The sequence below is a fragment of the Jaculus jaculus genome, chromosome 2 (assembly GCF_020740685.1).
Source record: "Jaculus jaculus isolate mJacJac1 chromosome 2, mJacJac1.mat.Y.cur, whole genome shotgun sequence".
In the NCBI taxonomy this organism is placed as follows: domain Eukaryota; kingdom Metazoa; phylum Chordata; class Mammalia; order Rodentia; family Dipodidae; genus Jaculus; species Jaculus jaculus.
Window position 1 is genome coordinate 165,178,829 of NC_059103.1, and position 22,286 is coordinate 165,201,114.

Sequence of the window (22,286 nt, forward strand, 5' to 3'; positions counted from 1 at the left end):
GTCATTTGTTTTCATGATGGTAGCCAATCTGATAGAAATGAGATGGAATCTCAATGTAGTTTTAATCTGCATTTCCATGATGACTAGGGATGTAGAACTTTTTTTTAGATGCTTATATGCCATTGTATTTCTTCTTTTGAGAACTCTCTATTTAGTTCTGTAGCCCATTTTTTGATTGGCTTGTTTGATTTCTTATTAATTTTTTTGAGTTCTTGGTATATCCTAGATATTAATCCATGTACAAAATCTTTGTAACTTCATGAGGTCCCAGTGGTTAATCTGTGGTTTTATTGCCTGAGCAACTGGGGTTATATTCAGAAGGTCTTTGCCAAGACCAATATGTTAAAGGCTTTCCCCTGTTTTTTCCTCTAGCACTTTCAGAGTTTCAGGTCTGATGTTCAGGTCTTTAATCCATTTGGACTTAATTATTGTTCATGGAGAGAGAGAAGAATCTATTTTCATCCTTCTATAGTTAAACATCCAGTTTTCACAGCTTTTCCTGAAGAGACTGTCTTTTCTCCAATGAGTATTTTTGGCATTTTTATAGAATATCAGGTGGCTATAGCTACCTGGACTTATATCTGGGTCCTTTATTCTGTTCCATTGATCTACATGTCTGCTTTTGTGCCAGTACCACGCTGTTTTTGTTACTATGGCTCTGTAATATAGGTTAAAATCAGGTATGGTGATACCACCAGACTTGTTGCTCAGTATTACTTTAGATATTCGAAGGTTTTTTGTGATTCTAAATGAATTTTTGGATTGTTTTTTCTATTTCCATGAAGAATGCTATTAGAATTTTGATGGGGCTTGCATTAAATGTGTAGATTGCTTTTGGTAAGATTGCCATTTTCACAATATTGATTCTTCTGATCCAGGAACAAGGGATGTTTTTCCATTTCCTAGTGTCTTCTGCAATTTCTTGCTTGAGTGTTTTAAAGTTTTCATTGTAAAGATCCTTTACTTCCTTGGTCAGTGTTATTCCAAGGTACTTTATTTCCTTTGATGCAATTGTGAATGGGAGTGATTTTCTGATTTCATCCTCTGTGTGTTTGTGGTTAGCATATAGGAATGCTACTGATTTCTGTGTATTTATTTTGTATCCTGCTACATGGCTGTAGGTTTAACAGTTTGCTTTAACAGTTTGCTGGTAGAGTCTTTAGGGTCCTTTATATAGAGAATCATGTCATCTGCAAATAATGATAACTTGATCTCTTCCTTTCCAATTTGTATCCCTTTTATGTGTGTCTCTTGCCTTATTGCTATGGCTAAGACTTCCAGTACTATATTAAATAAAAGTGGGGACAGTGGACACCCTTGCCTTGTTTGTGATTTAATGGAAAAGCTTCCAGTTTTTCCCCATTTAGTAATATGTTGGCTATAGGCTTGTCATAAACAGCCTTTATTATATTGAGATATGTTCCTTCTATTCCCAGTCTCTGTAGGGCTTTTATCATGAAGGGATGTTGGATTTTGTCAAATGTTTTTTTCTGTGATGATCATGTGATATTTGTCCTACAGTCCATCTATATAGTGTATTACATTTATCTATTTGGGTATGTTGAACTATTCCTGCATCTCTGGGATAAAGCCTACTTGTTCAGGGTGAATGATCTTTCTGATATATTCTTGTATTCTGTTTGCCAATATTTTGTTGAGAATTTTTGCATCTTTGTTCATGAGGGAGATTGGTCTGTAATTCTTTTGTTGTTCTATCTTTGCCTGGTTTTGGTATCAGGGTGATGCTGGCTTTGTAGAAGGAGTTTGGTAGGATTCCTTCTTTTTCTATTTTATGGAAAAGCTTAAGAAGCAATGGTGTTAGTTCTTCCCTGAAGGTCTGGTAAAATTTAGCAGTGAATCCATCTGGGCCTGGACTTTTTTTAGTTGGGATTTTTTTTTTTTATAACTCCTTGGCTCTCCATACTTGTTATAGGTCTATTAAAGTGTTTAATCTCATCTTGATTTAATTTAGGTAGGTCATATAAATCAAGGAAATCATCCATTTCTTTCATATTTTCATACTTAGTGGAATACATGTTTTTATAGTATGTCCCTATGATTTTTTGAATTTCTCTGATATCTGTAGTGATGTTGCCTTTTTCATCTCTAACTTTATTAATTTGTGTCTCTTCTCACTTTCTTTTGGTCAGATTTGCTAAGGGTTTATCAATCTTGTTTATCCTTTCAAAGAACATTTCTTGGTCTGTTGAGGGTTCCAAGTCAGCTTGTGACCAAGTGAGCCGCTTCCCTAATGTATAACAGAAGAGGAAACAAAGCCACTATAAATCAAGAAGCAACAAATAACAAGCCCAAAATATAGCTTATTTAAGAATGGCAAATCCGACCATCCATCAGACTCAATTTATAATTTATCCTGATATGGAAGGTGTAATTAGCACTTCCGGTTCAGGGCTGTATACCAGGTTTATTAGGCGGGTACTGACCTGGTGTAATCCCAATTACCTTTTGGGATGATTTTGGTCTCAGTTATGCTGCGCTCCAGTTTGGGTCCCTCTTTGGTGCACTGTGGGTTCAAATAGGCTGGCTGGGTTGCTGGACCCGAGGCTCTGTTTGCTGAAGCTGGGCACTTGCGGTGGGGGAGGGGGGCTGTGGATGGTGGCTCTACTTCTCTTGCTGGTCCACCTGATCCTGTACCTCATGATCTGCTCCTCCATAGTTCACTACCTTTCTCCTTTCACGTTTGTTGAGTTTGTAGTCAGCTCTGGTGTGAGTGGAAAATCCTCTCACCTTGCTTTTCCTGGGGCTCAAGCCAAGCCTGGCCGCACCCTGGTACCTGGCGTCACCATTGCTGGAGCTGCTTCTGCCTGCCTATGTGGGCTCTGGATCTCTCTTACTTAATTGCTGCTGTTTTAATTTTTTTTTTTTTTTACTTTTTACTAGTTTATTGAGTTAAAAAAGATTTCACATTTTTAAAAGGCCCTTTTACAGAAAGTAGAATTTCTAATTAACAGATTGGGAAATCAGTCTGCACCAGACACACTATGGATGCAACACACAGATGAGACCTCCACAGACATACGCTACCTTGACATGGATCTGATGCCCTCCCTGCTAAGAATCTATAAAAAATTGCTCCAAAGCCCCTTTGAAATTGCAATAGTGCAGCAAAACCACAAGTAAACAACTGCCTGTCAGCCTGTTCTTTCAAATATAGACTGGAAGCCAACAGGCATTTTTGTGTGCAATGTTTAAAAACCAATAGTAAGTTGAGATTCAGGATCTGCACAGTGCTGTCCCTTCACAGAAGGCAAGAAGCTGCTGGCATCATGTCGGGGGCCGTCCTCGGTGCTGGAGGCTGTGAAAGTGGTCCTCCTTCAGGGTCTGGTTGATGCAGAAGTACGGGCCTTGGCACAGCGCAGACTGCTCGGGCACCGGCTGAGGAGTGCTGGGGCTGGATCCGGGGATGACCTGGCTCAAGCTGCCCTCTTGGCCCGCTGGCCCTGTCCGGGCTGCTGATGTTGCTGCTGCTGCTGCTCCCCCCACCATCACTGCTGGAAGACTCGGTGTCCCAGGACTCCTGAAAGACAGGGCTTCGACTACTCCTCTTGGTCAGAGGGGGAAGGTGGGTGTCCTCTTCATTGCCATTCCTTCTTTTCCTTTCCACAGCCATTGCAGTCTGAAAATCAGTCTTAGATCAACCCTTCATCACAAACTTGAGCAGAGAGACCTGGGGCGGAGGCGCTCGCTCATGGCAGCTGGTGGAGGGGAGCGACGCGGCACCGCCCCTGCTGCTGTTTTAATTTTTTATACACTTCACTTTTTAATAAAACTGTGCATTTTGTTGGTGTTTTTTTTTTTTTTTCTTTTTCTCCCCTAGGCTGCTTTGGTGTGGTTCTTATGCAGCCACCTTAACCAGAAGTCCCCAAATCTAAATTTTTAAAAAATATTTTTTATTTATTTATTCGAGAGAAAGAGGGAGGGAGGGAAGGAGGAGGGTGGGAGAATGGGCACGCCAGGGCCTCAAAGTCCAGATGCATGCGCCCCCTTGTGCAGCTGGTTTACATGGGTCCTGGAGAGTTGAACTGTGATCCTTTGGCTTTGCAGGCAAACGCCTTAACCACTAGGCTATCTCTCCAGCCCCACCAAATCTAAATATTTTTAAAACAACAACAAAAAACAAAAACACTGGGAGACCATGGGATATTTTTTATAATCATGGAAGTTATTAATTAAAAAAATACAAAGTAAAAAAAAGAAAGGAAGAAAGAAAGAGCAAGAGAGAGAGAGAGAGAGAGAAAGGAAGGGAGAAGAAAAAAAGAAAAACAAGAAAAAAGAAAAAGAAAAAGGAGCGAAGCCTAGCCTTAAGGGTTCAAAGAAACAAGAACAGGCAGAGGGGGCTGGGCCCGGCCATGGAGTAAGAGATGCAGGGACTAAGGACGAAGAACTTGGTCCCAGTGACAGTCCGTTCCTTCGTGCTTGCGTGGGTGCAGGGGAAGGGGGGGGTGGCTGCCCCACAGGGGATACAGGATGCAGAGCACTGAGCCTAACCGTGGGCTGGCACAAAGCCTGGGAGCAGGGCCCGTCTGCCCTGCCAGGCGGTCCAGCCCAGGTCCAAGGGGGACAGGCTGGCACTGAAGCTGACAACATGATTTGGGGAAGGGTGGGGGGCGAAGGACAATACACCTTAAAGAACAGGGCCGGGGTAGGCCCTAGGACCGGGTCTTGCATGGGTTCGATGCCCCATAACCCTAGGATGCCAGGCAGGGCGGTCAGCGAGCGCAAATGGCCCGGTGGCTCTGTTCAGCTTCTGGACAGGGACTGGGACGGGGAAGCCGCAGCTCGGAGCCCGCTGCGCCCGGTACCCGCCATCCCTGGTCTCCCACTAGGAGCCTGGCACACCTGGCGCGGAGCTGCGGGAAGACGCGATGGCACCGCGGGACGCGCGGACCCTACACCACACCTTGTTCCGGCCTCGGGCCCCTCTCGCGCACCGGAGTGGGTGGGAGGAGGGGACAATGGGGAACCCCCGGACCCGGAACCCTCCGTGTATGTACGGGGAAACTGAGGCCCCTTTTGCTTATGTCACATAGCATAAGATTCGAGAACTTAGTGGCCTTAAAGACCAAAGTTAGAGTTGTGAAAGCCCCTCCAGATACCAGACGTGAAGAGCCTGACTCCATCGGGAGCCTACAGGTTCGTGTGGCAAGGGCCCAAGGACGCGCTGAGGTCTCCCTGTGTCCAGAAGACACTGAAACACGCAGTCCCATGAAAACCAACATCAAGACCACAGTGGGAACGTCCGGAGCCCACTTCCAAGACTTGCCTTCCAACATCCTCAGGACATGGTGACTGCTCAGTGTCAATGGCAAACCCTTCTCCTTCCTCCCCAGCCAACCTTTCACAGCCGACTGAGGACCAAATTCCGTCCACCCTGGAAGGACCCTTTGCGGACTTCCTAGCTCCCTTTCTCCGGGAGGACTACCTGCTGAGCCTGGGAAGGAGGAAGGAATCAGGGATCTCTTCTGTGCTTCTGATGTGGAAAAGCAGCCTCTGCTGGAGGACTTCATGTGTACTTGACTGTGCTTTGTATCAACTCCTTACAAAACAATATATGTATAGTATTTTTTTTTTTTATCACGGAACAGAAAAAACAAAACAAAACACCACTGTGCGTGGTGGCGCACACCTTTAATCCCAGCACTCCGGAGGCAGAGGTAAGAGGATTGCCATAAATTCAAGCCTGGGCCAGAGGGAGACTCTTCCTCGAAACAAACAAACAAACAAAAAATGGACCTGGCTCAGTGGTTAAAGACGTACGATGTTTGCTTGCAAGCTGACTGGTACAATTCCATTCTTCAGGACCCATGGAAAGCCAGATATGTAAAGTGGCGCATGCGAGGTAAGGACTCCCTGTAGCACAGGTTGAACTGGAATTCACTATGTAGTCTCAGGATGACCTTGAATTCAAGGCAATCCTCCTACCTCTGCCTTCTGAGTGCTGGGACTAAAGAGGTGTGCTACCATGCCTGGACTTTTTTTTTTGAGACTACTGTGTGTCTGGCTTTACATGGGTACTGGGGAACTGAACCTGGGCCAGCAGGCTTTGCAAGCAAGTGCCTTTAATCACTGAGCCACCGCCCTCACCAATCTCCATGTTTTTTGGTAAAACATCTAGCAGTGGTCCTGAGATTCCTTTAACAATAATAACTTTTTTCTTGGTAGCTCACATCAACAAACGTTTATTTTTAGTTAGCTTTTCAGATATTTTTATTTGCAGGGAGAGGTAGGGTGGGCCATGTCAGGACCTCCTTTCCCTACCAGCAAACTCCAGATGTATGTGCCACATTGTTCATCTAGCTTTATGCCCCTACTAGGGAATTGGACCTGGCCCCACAGGCTTTGGAAGCAAGTGCCTTTAATCACTGAGCTCTCTCTCCAACCATATATATTCTTTTCTTTTTGTTTGTTTGTTGTTTGAAGGTAGGGTCTCACTCTAGCCCAGGCTGACCTGGAATTCACTATGTAGTCTCAGGGTGGCCTTGAATTCACTGCAATCCTCCTACCTCTGCCTCCCCAATGCTTGGATTAAAGGCATGCACCACCATGCCCTGCTCTTATTTTTTAAATTTATGTTTGTGTCACACACACACACACACACACACACACACACACGTCAGGGTCTCTAGACACTGCAAACAGAATGCCAGACACTTGTGTAACTTTTGGGGTTTAGCTTTATGTGGGTGGCTGGGGGAATTGAACCCTGGGCTGCAGGCTTTGTAAGCAAGCATCTTTAACCACTAAGCCATCTCCCCATTTTTTTTTCCAAGGTAGCATCTCACTCTAGCTCAGGCTGACCTGGAAATCACTATGTAGTCTCAGGGTGGTCTCAAATTCACAGCGATCCTCCTACCTCTGCCTCCTGAGTGCTGGGATTAAAGCCATGCAGCACCACGCCCAGCTAATTTTGACTTCTTATTCACATTAAATTGAAGTTACACATCACTGAAACTCTGCAGGGCTTGACTCAGATCTGCTCAGCTCATTTCTCCTAGTTTCTCCTTCTGGAACCTAGAATAAAGGAACCATCCTCTCTTCATTGTGGAAGCTCAGAGCAAAAGGACACTCACTGCCAGCTGTGGTGGCCCACCCCTTTAATCCCAGCACTCAGTAGGAGGATCTTCATGAGTTCGAGGCCACCCTGTGAATACATAGTGAATTCCAGGTCAGGCCAGCCTGGACCAGAAATAGACCCTACCTCAAAAAACCATATGCACATCATATGAATGACTTGTCCTGAGCAATCAGGCATTTGCTGGGCATTTGCTTCTCCAATTTTACCAGAAAATGTTTCCTGCCATCATAAATTAGCACCAGGCACTAGGTCTTTCAAAGTAAGTTCTGAGCAACTCTAACTAAATAAAACACAAACACATCAACTCATTTATGAAATTTTTAATGAACAGAAAAGTTAAGTACAAACTTTCATATGAGAAATCATTATAACTAAGTAACAAATCTATAGATAGTGGGGTGTGAGATTAGTCTTAAAGAAAAAAAAAACACTTTAGCTTAACATATAAATAGGAAAAAAATAACTTTAAGTTGAATAGTGTCTTTTGAATAAGTTCCAGTAGAAACTTACAGGGAAACAGGTCAACCAGAAATGGCTTAAGATGGACATTTGTTAGGTGGAACTGATTTGTTCATATATAGGATAAACATTCTAGGTACAGACACTAGTATAAAAGGCCTCTCCAGACCTCTCATCAGCTCCGTGGTGCAGAGAGAGATTTTCATGCACGTTGACAGCTCAGTGGCTACCATGAGACATAAACACAGTAACTTATAAACACAGTAACTTTTAAACCCACAATGCATAAAATGTTTAAAATGCATAAAAAGTCCAAGAAATTGAGGAAATATCCCTTAAACAAAGTCCTCCAAGAAGTGAAAATCCATCCAAGGTTCAGATATCAATGTAAAAGTATCAGCTAGATGGACGAGGTGGGCTCTATCCCAGCAGCTGATGGTGAAGGATTTCCCATGCCATCTTCTTGCGGAAGACAGGAACCTGCTGTGGATTAAACGTGATAGGTTGGCCCCTAGAAATATAATCTGCATATATGCAGGTAAATATTCCGCAGTCACTCCCATTCAACTGTTGGGGAATCTCTCCTGGTCCCATGCTGTTCATGGTCCACTCAAGAGGATTCAAATCAATATTCCTTTTGGTCTTACTTTCTTCCTGAAGGTATTGAAGTAGAATTTGACAAATATTGTTGCCCATTTGTCCCATGGAGTCTAGGTAAGTGAGGCTTCTTGTTCTTAGGTCTATGGCCACCAAACTCCAATGGACTTGCCTATGGATGGGCACCAGAATGAGTTCCTTCTCAAAGATGTTCACATGTGCAGTCCACCTTTTGACTGCTTGGTACCCACTGTACTTTAATTTCGTATAGAAGAATGTGTTAAATGTGTGTAGAGTGGCATAGCCTTGTTTCTTGTTTCGTTCCAGCAGCAGATTCATGTAAAAATTGATAACCTCATCGTTCAGCCACTGCTGGCTGGTTAAGGTTTGGAGATCTGCTCGAGTGATTCGTAGCTTGAAAGCAGTGCTGAGCACCTCATCCCCTGGGCCGGGGCCTAGAGCCTTACTGACCTCCTCTTCCATGTGCGCTGGCAGCTGAAGATCATCTCCTTCTTTGTGCTGCTGTGTATCCGGGGCAGGCTTCTCTTTGTCAGCAAGTGTAGATGGTTTTGTTGTGGAGCCATTCCTTCCAGCGTCCCAGAAGCTTTGGGTTGATGCTTCTCCGAGTAAGTCAGGCTCCTGGTTATGTCTCTTTCTCTTTTTCTTTGCATGTTCTGGAGCAAACATCTCTAGGTCCGAAACGTTGTCCTTGGGGTGTCGTTTTGTATTTGTGCCTGGAGAAAAATGTTCCATTGTCTCCACAACTCTGTGTTGTTTGAGGGCTTGAATGGTTTTGACACCAGGGCTCTGCCCCTTCACACAGACTTTGGATTTTAATGCTTCTGTCTGACTTCTCTGAGACCCTCCATGATGGAAAGACAGAGCAAGGGCGCAGTTGCCATCCTCAGCGCTTTTACAGTCCTCTAATAACCTTCGGTAGGATTCTTGGTTTTGAACCCTAGGGTAGGGGCGCTTCCAGGCCCTAAAACCCTGGTCAGTCTTCATAAGTACTGCAGCATTTTCCTGAAATTTCTGGTGGCAAGCATGACCACACTGTTCACTTTCTATCTCTATTGCACCCTGTTTCCTGGCTTCCGGCTTTGGACCCTTGCTGCTCTCTTCACGTGTGATCTCTGTCACATCTGGTTCCAGGCACTCAGGTTTTGCACCCTTCCCAAGCTGGTCAGACTCTGACCCTCCCATATCTTGATGTGTGGCCTTGTGTTTCTGCTGCTTGCCACGCCCCTCAGTCTTTCTCACTGCTGCACTGCCTTCCTGAGGTTTCCATGCCAAGGGCCTTTGTGCATTGCCCTTGTGTTGGAGATGGCCCTCTGCTCTCTTAGAACCTTCCAGTTTCAAAGAAAGGCCAAGAGAAGATAGTATAGTTGATAGCTGTTTATGGATTGTAGCCACTTCAGTCTTCCGAGGATATGTTATTTTACTGGATTTAGTATCTGGATTTGACATGTTTCTGGGTCCAGAACTTGGTTGTTGACAAGATGAGCTGAAAGACTCCTGGTCTTTAGGATGAGGTGCCTTCATGTGTTTTGGGGTCAGTCAGATTGGGAATTCATGTGAGCTGAAAGCATAGAAGAGTCTGGTTTACACTTGACCAATAAAACACTCTTAGCCGGGCGTGGTGGTGCATGCCTTTAATCCCAGCACTCGGGAGGCAGAGGTAGGAGGATTGCCATGAGTTTGAGGCCACCCTGAGACTCCATAGTGAATTCCAGGTCAGCCTGGGCTAGAATGAGACCCTACCTCGAAAAAAAACAAAACAAAACAAAAAACACTCTTATCTTAGACCAGCAGTCAGCCCTTTACCAGTGTCCACTGCACAAAATTGCAGGTGTTATGGAGCTGCTTTTTGTGCGGGCCATGGCAGGGGACACTGACCAGACACCACCACTAAGATAGCATTATGGACCTCAGTAGTCATCTCACTATAGATAGACTGGCCTCTGTAGAGCAACTGAGGTGCCCTGAGCCAACCTCAGAACTGGCTTGGAGCTGCCTTAGCTACTGCCTTTGAGGCCTGTTGTGGTGTAATCTGATGTCATATAGATCCCAAATTCTTGAGAGATGGAGCCCTCACCCACTTCTGTCCAGATTCTGCAAATAGCATCCCTGTTCAATTATGCCCATGTTTTCATGGCAAAAGATCAAATGGGAGCTAAAAGGTCTGGAAGAAAATAAGGAAAGAATAGTCAAGTTTACTCTACCTTATTTAGTTGAGCTCTGAAGTCTGGGATACTTGATTGGGGTCCTGGGAACTATTCACACACATTCCAGTTTGCTGTGCTGAGCTATGTAGTTTACTCTGGACAGGAAGGTGTCCTATAGGCAATGCGAGGCTCTTCCAGGCAGAAGTTTGACAGTCAGTGCACAATTTTTCTCATTCCCCCTTTCTCCTTCCTCAGACATACCTTCCTTCATGTGCTGGTTCAGGATGAGCCTCAGTTCCTCAAGCTAACAGAGACCTTAGTTCAGTTCCTTATTGTCCAGCATCTGCAGTTGCAGAAAACAACATACACTCACTGATTACTGATGAGGAACTCAACCTTTCTTGTTTTTTTTTTTTTTTTTGTTATTGTTTTTTCAAGGTAGGGTCTCACTCTAGCCCAGGCTGACCTGGGATTCACTATGGAGTCTCCAGGTAGCCTCGAACTTACGCAATCCTCCTACCTCTGCCTCCTGAGTGCTGGGGTTAAAGGCATGCACCACCACGCCTGGCGGAACTCAACCTTTCTGAAAAAACACTAGACTGGAAGATGCAAAACCTAAACTGATGATGTTATTAAAGATACAAACCTTGCTGGGTGTGGTGGAACACGCCTTTAATCCCAGCACTCAGGAAGCACGGGTAGGAGGATCACTTTGAGGTTCAGGCCAGCCTGGGACTACAGAATGAGTTCCAGGTCAGCATGAGCTAGAGTGAGAGCCTACCTCAAAAAACAAAATAAGCCGGGTGTGGTGGTGGGTGTGATGGCACACACCTTTAATCCCAGCAACTGCAGTGAGTTTGAGGACATCCTAAAACTACATAGTGAATTCCAGGTCACCCTGGCTACAGCAAGACCCTACCTTGAAACACACACACACACACACACACACACACACACAATTCAAAAATATAAACCTAGTTGTGCACATTTTTAAAACACATTTTATTTTTATTTATTTGACAGAGAAAGAGGGAGGGAGGGAGAGAGAGAGAATGGGCATGTCAGGGCCTCTAGCCATTGCAAAGAACTCCAGACGTATGTGCCCCCTTGTGCATCTGGCTAACATAGGTCCTGGGGAATTGAACTGAGGTCCTTTGGCTTTGCAGGCAAACGACTTAACCGCAAGCCATCCCTCCAGCCCTTGTGCACACTTTTAATTCTAACGCACAGGAGTGTAGGTGGGAGGTTTTTGAGTTTAAGGCTATCCTGGGATACAAAAAAAGTCCCAGGCAAGCATTGAGTACATGATGTCAAAGAGTCAAATGTGGCTGGGCATGGTAACACATGCCTTTAATCCCAATACTCAGGAGGCAAAGGTAGGAGGATTGCTGAGAGTTTGAGGCCAGTCTGAGTCTACATAGCTAACTCCTCAAACAACAACAAAAAACAACAAAAAGATATAAACTTGGTGGTGCTGCACCCCTTTAATCCCAGAATTTGGGAGGCAGAGGTAGGAGACTGTTGTGAGTTCAAAGCCACCTTGAGATTGCATAGTGAATTCCAGGTCAGCCTGGGCTACAGGGAGACTACCCAGAAAAACCAAAGCAAAATATAGGTGGGGCTCGAGGGATGGCTTAGTGGTTAAGGCGCTTGCCTGCAAAGCCAAAGGACCCAGGTTCAGTTCCCCAGGACCCACGTTAGCCAGGTGCTCAAGGAGATACAAGCATCTGGAGTTCATTTGCAGTGCTTGGAAGCCCTGGTGCACCCATTCTCTCTGTCTCTCTCTCCCTCTTTCTCTGTCGAATAAATAAATAAATAAATGAAAATAAAATATTTTTAAAGAAGATATAAACTTGGTGGTGTATACTTGTAATCCTAGCATTCAGGAGGTTCTTGAGTTCAAGACCAGCCTGGACTACAAAACAAATCCGGGCAATCTTGACTACTTGATGTGTCAAATGTGGCCAGACATAGTGACACTGGTCTTTAATCCCAACATTTAGGAGGCAGAGGTAGGAGGATTGCTGAGTTTGAAGCCAGCCTGTGAGTACAGAGTGAATTTCAGGTCAGCTTGGGCTACAGTGGTAACCTACCTCAAAAAAACAAAGGAAAAAAAGTCAAATATGGGTCTGGGATACATGGATACTGGGTAATCAAACCTGAGTTCTTTGGCTTTGCAGGCAAACGCCTTAAGTGCTAAACCATCTCTGCAGCCCTGAAGTCACCTGTAGTAATTTTTTTTAAACTTTTTTTTTGTTCATTTTTATTTATTTATTTGAGAGCGACAGAGAGAGAAAGAGGCAGATAGAGAGAGAGAGAGAATGGACGCGCCAGGGCCTCCAGCCACTGCAGACGAACTCCAGACACGTGCGCCCCCTTGTGCATCTGGCTAACGTAGGACCTGGGGAACCGAGCCTCGAACCGGGGTCCTTAGGCTTCACAGGCAAGTGCTTAACCGCTAAGCCATCTCTCCAGCCCACCTGTAGTAATTTTTAATTACCCACCTTTGAGACTGTGCTTGTTAATGTAGAGGGGTGCTCACATATCAGCGCTGAAATCCCACAGTTCTGTAATTTGAGCAAGTAGAGGAATCACCACTTGTTAAGAGAGGAGCCAACCCAGCGTGACAGTTGCTGATTGAGTACAGCTTGCACTGAACTCATTGTCCTTTCTAATTGGTCCCCAGGTTTGCTCATGGTGGGTCCCCCTCATGTGGAGAACCACTCAAAGTGTGTGCAGGAAGGATTCAAAACCTATGCCAGCATGGTATTTGTAGGCATGTTGTTATTGTTGCTTTGGTTTTCCAGATAGAGTCTCAACCTAGCCCAGGCTAACCTGGAATTCACTCTGTACCCTCAGGGTGGCCTCGAACTCACAGGGATCCTCCTACCTCTGCCCCCCACCCCCCAGTGCTGGGATTAAAGGCGTGCACCACCACGCCCGGTTTAGGCATGTGTTTTTAAAAAACAGAGAAAGAGAGAGAAGAGAGACAGAGAGAATGGGTGCATCTGGGCCTCCAGCCATTACAAATTCTAAATGCAAGCATGCACCACTTTGTACATCTGGCTGTATGTGAGTAATGGGGAATCGAACCCAGGTCGTTATTGCTTTGTAGGCAAGTACCTTAACTGCTGAGCTACGTCTCCAGCCCTAGTTTTTTTTTGGGGGGTGGGGGTGGGGAGGATCATGTTCTAGCCCAGGCTGACTAGAAATTCACTATGTAATCTCAAAATGGCTTTGAACTCACAGCAATCCTCCTACCTCTGATATCTGAGTGCTGAGATTAAAGGTGTTCACCATCACACCACGCCTGGCTTCCTAGTTTCTTTTCTTTTTCTTTTTCCTGAGGTAGGGTCTCACTGTAGCCCAGGCTGATCTGGAATTCACTGTGTAGTCTCAGGGTTGCCTTGCACCCATGGTGACCCCCCCTCCTTCTGTCTCCCGAGTGCTGGGATTAAAGGTGTGCACCCCACGCCCATCCTCCTAGTATGTTTTTTTAAATATGTTTGATTATTCAGTTTCTTGAGAGAGAGAAAGGCCGAGAGAGAGGGAGAGAATGGGAGCACCAGGGCCTCCAGCCACTGCAAACTCCAGACGCATGTGCCCCCTTGTGCATCTGGCTTACATGGGTCCTGGGGAATTGAACTGAGGTCCTTGGGATTTGCAGGCAAACACCTTAACAGCTTAGCCATCTGTCCTGCACAACTAATATATTTTTTTAAAAACATTTTAAATTAATTAATTAATTTATTTGAGAGTGACAGACACAGAGAGAAAGACAGATAGAGGGACAGAGAGAGAATGGGCACACCAGGGCTTCCAGCCTCTGCAAATGAACTCCAGACACGTGTGCCCCCTTGTGCATCTGGCTAACATGGGACCTGGGGAACCGAGCCTCGAACCGAGGTCCTTAGGCTTCACAGGCAAGCGCTTAACCGCTAAGCCATCTCTCCAGCCCACAACTAATATATATATATATATATTTGGTTTTTTTGAGGTAGGGTCTCACTCTAGCCCAGGCTGACCTGGAATTCACTATGGAGTCTCAGGGTGGCCTCGAACTCATGGCGATCCTCCTACCTCTGCCTCCCAAGTGCTGGGATTAAAGGCATGCGCCACCATGCCCAGCTCACTAATATATTTTTTGAAGCATGATTTCACTCTAATCCAGACTGACCTGGAACTCACTCTGTAGTCCATGCTGCCTCAAATGTACAGCTATCGTCCTACCTCATTCACCTGAGTCTAGGGATTAAAGGTGCTATCATGCCCACCTGGTATGTGTATTTTAACATTTTTGTTTGTTTGCTCAGATGCATGTTAGTGTGGTGACCATAGAGTGTCCTTGCATGTCCATCCTCAGGCTCACCAACCCAGGTCCTTATGTTTACAAAGCGCAAGGCATATGGTATGTTTTTTCTCTTCACTGAAGGAGAAACATAATATTTCATCCACCTGGGAGGATGGGCGTGGGGTGTACATCTTTAATCCCAGCACTCAGGAGACAGAGGTAGGGGGGTCACCATGGGTGCAAGGAAACCCTGAGACTACATAGTGAATTCCAGATCAGCCTGGGCTACAGTGAGACCCTACCTCAGGAAAAAGAAAAAGAAACTGGATAGCCAGACATGGTGTGATGGTGCACGCCTTTAATCTCAGCATTCAGACAGCAGAGGCAGGAGGATTGCTGTGAGTTCAAAGCCATTTCGAGATTACATAGTGAATTTCTAGTCAGCCTGGGCTAGAACATGATCCTCCCCCCACCAAAAAAAAACCAAAAAACTAGGGCTGGAGAGGTGGCTCAGCAGTTAAGGTACTTGCCTACAAAGCATTAACGACCTGGGTTTGATTCCCCATTACTCACACACATAATACAGTATTTTGTTTACTGTGTGCAGAAGATTTCATTTTTTTTTTTTTTCGAGGTAGGATATCACTCTAGCCCAGGCTGACCTGGATTTCACTGTGTAGTCTCAGGGTGGCCTTGAACTCAACGGCAATCCTCCTACCTCTCCCTCCCCAATGCTGGGATTAAAGGCATGCTCTATCACGCCTGGCAAGATTTCACTTTTTAAAATGTATCTGTTAGGGATCAGGCAGTAGAAATTGCCCCTTAGGCAACCTGATGAGTGAAATAGTGAATTCCATTTTGTTATTTCACGATTAAGGTATCATATGGGTGCAGCTTCCAATTAATTATACAACTATCAAAACCTGTGTGAAGGTTCTCTAGTCACCTTGATCAGATTGGGAATCAAGTAAGAATCGTGCCTCTTGGGCAGGTCTGTGAGGTGTTCTCTGAGCGGGCCGCCCTTCCGGTGGTGGACTATATATAAAGAAGCTGAAGGAGAACACAGGGCCTTCTGCCTGGCTGCCCATGCTACTTGCTGGCGTGTGCATCTACCCTGCTGCTGCATCTGTTATGCCCGTCAGAACCCAACTTCAACCGGGCGTGGTGGCACACGCCTTTAATCCCAGCACTGGGGAGGCAGAGATAGGAGGATCTCCATGAGTTTGAGGTCAGCCTGAGACTCCATAGTGAATTCTAGGTCAGCCTGAGCTAGAGTGAGAGCCTACCTCGAAAAACAAAATAAATAAATAAAATAAATAAAAGATGGAGAAAGAAAGAATGAGAGACACACAGAGAGATTTGGCATGCCAGGGCCTCCTGCTTCTGCCAAACAAACTTCAGACCATGTGCCACTTTGTGCATCCAGCTTTATGCAGGGACTGAAGACCAGCAGCTCTCAACAAACCCTTCAGGCCTTCAGTGCTGGATTGGGACTGAGCACCCTGACTAAGACACCTTGGCTTAGCTTAATGAGAAATAAAAGTAACAAAGGAACCCTGTGACCTTGCGTTCTCATTCTCTCCATAAATTATATTTCCCAATATGCCTTGCATCATAATGCATTCAGGTGAACAGTCACAAAGGGTCAAACAAAGGAGACAGGCAGAAAGACAAGAAGGAAGAGAGGGATAAAGGGAATGAAAGGAAAGAACGATGACTGGTATAATAAAGGCTGCGCCTTGTGTTGAGCTAATTTCACTTTCAGAAAAAAAGTCAGAGAACTACATAAAGATCATGATAAAAATACATATCAAGGTACAGGTTATTATTTAATTATAATATTTAAAATTAATTTTAAAAACATGTATGTTTCAAAGACTTAGAAGAGAGAGAAAAACAAGCCCTTAAGCAATATATATATTGTGTGTGTGTGTGTGTATTTCTATAGCTTCTTTTATTTACTTTAGCAGGTGTGGATTAGTGATGTGTCTGGGCTAATGGACATAAAGTATGTATTGTAGTTCCCTTCACATTGTTGGGACAGCACCATCTCACAAAAAGCAACTCATGGGAGGAAAGATTTATTTTTGGATTAGTCTCCAGGGGAAGCTTCATGATGTCAGGGGAAAGATGGCAGAACAGGGGCTGGAGAGATGGCTTAGCAGTTAGGGCACTTGTCTATGAAGCCCAAGGACCCAGGTTTGGCTCTCCAAGTCCCAGTTAAGCCAGATGCATAAAGTGGTGCACATGTCTGGAGTTCAATTGCGGTGGCTGGAGGCCCTAGCATGCCAATTCTCTCTCTCATTAAAAAAAAAAAATTTTTTTGCCAGGCGTGGTGGCGCACGCCTTTAATCCCAGCACTTGGGAGGCAGAGGTGGGAGGATCGCTGTGAGTTCAAGGCCACCCTGAGACTCCATAGTGAATTCCAGATCAGCCTGGGCTAGAGTGAGACCCTACCTCGAAAAACCAAAAAAAAAAAAAAAAAAAAAAATTTTGAAAAAAAAAAAGATGGTAGAACAGAGGCTGGGGACCAAGCATTAAGGACACATGAGTTTCTTGGGGACATCTGATTCAACTACTGTGGTACATAATATATTAATTTAGAGTCTTTATTCATTAAGTATAATTTTGTAGTTATAATGCAAAAATAGAGAAACAATCCTTCTCTGTTATATAGTGCAGAGTGACTGTGCCTTTCATGGGGAAATTCCGGATCTACCACTTTTTTTTAATTGACAACTTCCATAATCATAGACAATAAACCATGGTAATTCCCTCCCTGCTCACTTTTCCCTTCACAACTCTACTCTCCATCATATCCCTCCCCCTCTCAATCAGCCTCTTTCTCTCCCTCTCTTTTTTCTTTTCTTTTTCTTTTTTTTTTTTTTTTTGGCATTTCGAGGTAGAGTCTCACTCTGGTCCAGGCTGACCTGGAATTCACTATGTAGTCTCAGGGTAGCCTCGAACTTTCAGCAATCCTCCTACTCTGCCTCCTGAGTGCTGGGAATAAAGGGGTGCACCACCACACCCAGATTAATCAGTCTCTCTTTTATTTCAATGTCATCATCTTTTTCTCCTATTATGATGGTCTTGTGTAGGTAGTGCCAGTCACTGCGAGGTCATGGATATCCAGGCCATTTTGTGTCTCGAATACTGCATTGTAAGGAGTCACTGGATGGTTCCTGACACTGAAATTTTTTAGTAACAATCTATGGTTTCTAGGTGCTCCATTGTCCTAACAAGTAAGTTTCCATATGATTTATTCATACCACCTTAGGTTTTGACTAACCCTCCCCCCACCCTTCCTTTACTCAGTCTCTTCCCCTGACCTCATTTAGGCCTTTCTACCTCCAGCAATCTGTCCTTCTACTTAAAATATATACAATTGCATCCTTTTAAGTCTTTCCCTCTCCTCCCTCCCTCCTTTATGGCACCTTTCTAGCTTACTAGTCTCTGCTTCTGAGTTTTGTTCCAACTCACATAGAAGTCCAAACATTTGTAGCTAGGACCTACGTATGAGAGAGAACATGTGGCATTTGTCTTTCTGGGCCTGGGTTACCTCACTAAATATAAACCTTTTCAGATCTATCAATTTCCCTGAAAAACCCCTAATTTCATTTTTCCTTACTACTCAGTAGAACTCCATGGTACAAATGTACCACATCTTTGTTATCCACTCATCAGTTGAGGGACAACTTCCAGAGCAGCAATAAACATGGATGTCCAGGCATCTCTAAGGTAGTGCGATGAGTCCCTGGGATCAGAGTAGTGTGGCTGCATCACATGGTAAATCTATTTGTCACTGGCTCAGGAACCTACACACTGATTTTCACAGTGGCTGTACCAGATTACATTTCTACCGACAGTGTAGAAGAGTTCCTCTTTTTCTGCATCCTTACCAGCATGTATTGTCATTTGTTTTCTTGATGATAGCCATTCTGACAGGAGATGGAATCTTAAAGTAGTCTCATTTGCATTTTACTGATGGCTAAGGACATAGAATTTTTTTTTAGATGTTCATATGCCATTTGTATTTCTTCCTTTGAGGACTCTCTATTTTGTTCCACAGTCCATTTTTTAATTGGCTTGATTGATTTCTTATTATTTAATTTTTTAGTCCTTTTTATATCCTGGACATTAATCATCTGTCAGATGTATAGCTGGCAAAGATTTTCTCCCATTCTATAGGTTGCCTCTTTGCTCTATTCACAGTGTCCTTTTCTACATAAAAGCTTCGAAACTTCACAAGTGGTTGATTAGTGGTTGTATTTCCTGAGCAACTGGGATTATATTTAGAAAGTTATTGCCTATACAAAGATGTTAAAAGGTTTCCACTACATTTTCTTTTTCTTTTTTCTTTTTTTTGACTGTCCCCACTTTTATTTAATACTGGAAGTATTTAGTACTGGAAGTCTTAGCTATAATAATAAGGCAAAAAACTCTCTATCTCTCTCTCTGCCTCTTTCTCTCTCTGTCACTCTTAAATAAATAAATAAAAATAAACAAAGAAAAATATTGGGCTGGATAGATGGCTTAGCATTTAAGCACTTGCCTGTGAAGCCTAAGGACCCCAGTTTGAAGCTTGATTCCCCAGAACCCACGTTAGCCAGATGCGCAAGGGGGAGCACATGTCTGGAGTTCATTTGCAGTGGCTAGAAGCCTTGGTGCACCCATTCTCTCTCTCTCCTTCTGTCTCCCTCTCTCTCTCTCTCTCTCTCTCTCTCTCTCTCTGCCTTTTTCTCTCTAGTTGTCACTCTTAAATAAATAAATAAAAATAAAAATAAATATTGGGCTGGAGAGATGGCTTGGTGGTTAAGCACTTCCTTGTGAAGCCTAAGGACCCTGGTTCAAGGCTCAATTCCCCAGAACCCACGTTAGTCAGATGCACAAGGGGGCGCATGCATCTAGAATTCATTTGCAGTGGCTGGAAGCCCTGGCATGCCCATTTTCTCTCTCTCTCCTATCTCTCTTTCTTTCTCAGCCTCTTTCTCTCTCTCTGTCACTCTTAAATAAATAAATAAAAATAAACAAAAATAAGGCAAGAGACATTCATAAAGGGGATACATCAGGGAAATGCAAGTGAAAAACTACTTTCAGATTCCATCTCACTCCTATCAGAATGGCTACCATCAAGAAAACAAATGGCAATAAATGTTGGCGAGGATGTGGAAAAAGGGGAATGCTTCTTCACTGTAGGTGGGAATTTGTCTGGGACTGCCCCATCTCTAGTCCGTCCCAGACCTCACATGTCATGCGTGCCGCCATGCACTCTTGTCCTTTACTCTGTCTGGCTCCATTTAGCATACTGTCCTTAAGTTCTACATTGCTCCTGGATGCTCTGAGTCTTCTTTGTAGGGGAGAATAACAGTCCCATTTATGTTATTAAGTTATGGTAGATCCTGTGGAGTTCATCCTTTCATTTGACATTGACAAATTGGCTTGTCCCCCCTTGAATGGAAATTCTTATCCTCAAGTTCTTCACAGCCATGGCCTCAAAAGGAGCTGCTGTTGCTTCTCCCTTCAACTCTGAGCAGCTGTAGCACAAGGCCAGGGTTGAGGGAAGTGAGAGGCAACATGCCCATGACCCCAAGTGGAGATGCTGAGAATCTGGTAGCTACTTAGACCATGAGGCCGGATGCCCGAGCAGTCCTGATCTGGTGCCCGCTACTTTTTCTTCCAGCAGTCTCAGAATTCTGGATCTGATATTAAAGTCTTTGGTCCATGTGGACTTGATTCTTGTGCATGGAGAGAGATAAGGCTTTATTTTTATCCTTCTACATATAGATATCCAGTTTTCCCAGCTCTATTTGTTGAAGATGCTGTCTTTTCTCCAATGAGTATTTTTTACTCTCTCTCTCTCTGTGTGTGTGTGTGTGTGTGTGTGTGTGTGTGTGTGGCTCAGGCTGACCTGGAATTCACCATGTATTCTCAGGGTGGCCTCAAACTCATTGTGATCCTCCTACCTGTGCCTCCCAAATACTGGGATTAAAGGTGTGCGCCACCAGCCCAGTATTTTTGTTGACGATCAGGTGGGTATAGCTGCCCAGACATACATCTGGGTCCTCTATTCTGTTCCATTGACCTATGAGTTTATTTTTGTGCCAGTACCGTACCATGTTGTTACTATGGCCTGTAATATAGGTTAAAATCAGGTTTGGTGATACCATAAGTCTTATTTTTGTGGCTCAAAATTGTTTTGGATATTTGAGGGTTTTTTGTGCTAACAAGGGAATTTTAGGATTGTTTTTTCTAGTTCCGTGAAGAATGCCATGGGTGTAATTCTCTTTACTACTTGCTTCTCATCTGAATTTCCGGGTCTCTGCTTTGGTGCATTCCTTCTACTATTCATTAAACCATCACCACACACTCTCAACTTTCTCCTATGGGGAGGCTTGGGGAGAATACTGCACCTTCCACATGAATGCAGGTTTCTTCTTAATCTCCTGAGCTACATAAGCTCCTAGACCCTATCTTCCACATGCTTGTGGCTCTGCTCCAGCCTCTTCCCAGACCTCCCTTTCTCTTCAATGAAATGATCCTCATGAACTATGCTGTGGCTTCCACACGAGTGTGTGTTTCCTATCTTCCACATGCTTGTGACTCTACTCTAGCCTTCTCTTAGACCCCAATTTCCCTTAAACACCACAATTTATGATTTCTCCCTATATAAATGCAATGATTCATAATTTATCCTTTAAAAAATTATTTAGCCAGTGGTGGTGGTGCATGCCTTTAATCCCAGTATTTGGGAGGCAGAGGTAGGAGGATCGCCCTGAGTTCGAGGCCACCCTGAGACTACATAGTGAATTCCAGGTCAGCCTGGACTAGAGTAAAACTGTACCTCAAAAATTAAAAAGCCAAGGCCAGGCGTGTGGCACATGCCTTTAATCCCAGTACTCAGGAAGCAGAAGTAGGAAGACCACCGCAAGTTCAAGGCCACCCTGAGACTCCATAATGAATTGCGGGTCAGCCTTGGCTAGAGTGAGACCCTGCCTCGAAAAACAAAACAAGACAAAATCATTTATTTGAGAGACAAAGAGAGGTAGAGAAATGAGAATTGGGTACACCAAGGCCTTCAGCCATTGCAAATGAATTTCAGACACATGCTCCACCATGTGCATCTGGTTTACATGGGTCCTGGGAAATCAAAGTTGGATCCTTTGGTTTTACAGGCATGCAAGGTCTTCAGCCCTTCTTTTGTTCTTTTCCACATCTGAATCCATACATTTTTGGGATCCTTTAAACACTATGAAGATATATCCTAGCTATCACACCTGATGACCCCACTCATCTCAAAGAAGCCAGATTGGTCATTGCCCCAATTCCCTAAAGGCAGTTAGAGTTATTTAAGACAGGGGAGTCAGGCAGATTAGGGTTACTGAGTCCCCTGAAAGCAAAAGGTAAGAATGTTCTTAAATATGCTTTTAAAAAATATATATTTAGGGCTGGAGAGATGGCTTAGCGGTTAAGCGCTGGCCTGTGAAGCCTAAGGACCCTGGTTTGAGGCTCGGTTCCCCAGGTCCCACGTTAGCCAGATGCACAAGGGGGCGCACGCATCTGGAATTCGTTTGCAGTGGCTGGAGGCCCTGGCGCACCCATTCTCTCTGTCTCCCTCTATCTGTCTTTCTCTCTGAGTCTGTCGCTCTCAAATAAATAAATAAATAAAAATTAAAAAAAT

At 44.4% G+C, this 22,286-nt stretch overlaps 2 pseudogenes; one reads left to right on the forward strand and one right to left on the reverse strand.

Annotated features, from left to right (window-relative positions):
- Positions 1-2,931: 2,931 nt before the first annotated feature.
- On the reverse strand, positions 2,932-3,731 carry LOC123458794 (annotated as a pseudogene).
- A 1,155-nt stretch (positions 3,732-4,886) lies between these two features.
- Positions 4,887-5,538, forward strand: LOC101610902 (annotated as a pseudogene).
- Positions 5,539-22,286: the final 16,748 nt, after the last annotated feature.